Source organism: Phoca vitulina, unplaced genomic scaffold (assembly GCF_004348235.1).
Source record: "Phoca vitulina isolate PV1807 unplaced genomic scaffold, GSC_HSeal_1.0 scaffold55, whole genome shotgun sequence".
Classification (NCBI taxonomy): domain Eukaryota; kingdom Metazoa; phylum Chordata; class Mammalia; order Carnivora; family Phocidae; genus Phoca; species Phoca vitulina.
This window is the reverse complement of record NW_022589758.1, coordinates 230,391-232,299: the sequence shown is the minus strand read 5'-3', so window position 1 is coordinate 232,299 and position 1,909 is coordinate 230,391. Positions and strand designations below refer to the sequence as shown.

The window sequence follows — 1,909 nt, the reverse complement described above, 5'->3', positions numbered from 1 at the left end:
AAAAAAGGCAAAAACACCACAGTCATTTGTTTCTCAGTCATACCCCCCTGTGATAATCGGTTTGTAGTTGAGCACACTGATCGAGATACAACGCTGCCTAGATTTGGGCCTACAGCAGGGCCAGGCTCCCTGATTGCAGATTAGCTTGGCTGAAACAGGACTCTGGTAGAGAGTTACACCACAGTAAAGTGAAGAGAGAATATGCCAGGTAATCTTGTCAGGAGATTCAGCCTCAATAACCTGCATTAAAGGGATAATCCTCCAAACGAGACATACAATCACAGTCCAGGCCCTCCAGTTCCTGTTGAAGCTAGGTATGGTCACCATCTCCTCATCATTAATCCATTTAAAGTCAAAGGCCTCAAAGTTCTCAACAATGCATGTCGGTGACAAACCTGAGGATCGCAACTCTAGTCCTCTGGATATGGAATTGGATCAGACCCTGGGCTGTGGGTTTTTTGTGCTTCATATCTATCACCTGAATTTTGGGATCCTCCAGAGGTGAAGATCCTCTGGCTAGGCCCAAAGTCTTTCGGGAGAGCCCAGAAGGCTTTAAGTTGTGACAGCGATGCCCTTGGAATGGCTGTCCTGGATCCATTTTTTCCTGTGAGGCAAGGGGGACACTCGATCTGGTCAGTCACTTGTTTGCATTTCAGCCTAGGTTTGTTCAAGAGCCTTTTGATCTGGAAGTGGTCGAAGACTGCAAAGGCTCTCACCAGCCCCTCACCCACCAGCTCCTCCATGGCCTCCCAGGCACCCAAGAATGTTAGTTTACTGGTGAGGTCATTGCCTTTATGGTCTTCAGGGGGAAAAGTCCTTCGCAGGCTGTAATCCTTGTGACCAGTGAATAAGATAGATGTCCAGATAGTCCTGTTTCAGATTCTTGGCAGTCTTCTGATCGGCTTCCTTCACTAGGATTCTCTCAAAGGTAGGACCTAACTTGCTAATGATGAAGAGGTCCTCCTGCTTCACGACCTTCTCTTGGATGGCTTTTCCCACCTCGTTCTTACCTTGATAGACACAGGCACAGTCAATGTGATGATATCCTGCATCAATGGCCACCTTCACAGGCTCCTTGACTTTGCCTGGGGGAGACTTCCAGGTGCCCAGGTCCACAACAGACATCTATCTCAGCTTTAGTACTGGGCTCCACAAGGGTGGCAGTGGCTGGTGCGGGAACATTTCTGAGCAAGCAGGCAGACCCACCGTGCTGGGGTTAAGGGCACTGGCCCTCAAGCAGGGAATATTGTCCAGGGTTTTCACTTTTCTATTCCCAACACTTAACACAGGACCCGGCATGTTACAGATGCTCTGACAGTACTGTTAAATGAATGATGTTTTCCAAAATTCATTCATTCCTGGAACTCTTTAGTACCTGCTTACTGACTCAGCAACTGCTTCCTTATACAACAGGGTCTAGATTGTAAGTGAAGGGCAGAGGTACTCAAGTGCCAGGCCAAAGTGGGATAAGAAGCTTGTACTAGAATGTAAATCTGATGTTACTCAGCAGTATTTAGTTAGTATGAACTTCTTTTTCATAGCAACTTTCTTGATGACGTAAATTGCTTTCCCTTTTGGCACAGGCTCCTTTTCTCATCACAGAACACTGTGAACTGGCAACTGTGGGTAGGCGGCATTGTTCCTAACACTTATACAGAGGCAAGCAGCTTGGTAAGATATATACTCCAACTTCAGGAGCGCCTGGGTGGCTCAGTCAGTTAAGCGTCTGACTCCTGATTCTGGCTCAAGTCAAGATCTCAGGGTCATGGGATGGAACCCAATGTCGGGCTCTAGGCTCAGCAGGGTGTCTGGTGGAGGGCATTACGGGAGGTGAGGGGGCATTACGGGAGGCGAGGGGGCATTACGGGAGGCAAGGGGAGCTGTGTGTAGAAGAGAAATATAAAAGTGG

The 1,909-nt window shown here is 48.1% G+C and overlaps 1 pseudogene; it reads right to left on the bottom strand.

Annotated features, from left to right (window-relative positions):
- Positions 1-232: 232 nt before the first annotated feature.
- On the bottom strand, positions 233-1,125 carry LOC116622846 (annotated as a pseudogene).
- Positions 1,126-1,909: the final 784 nt, after the last annotated feature.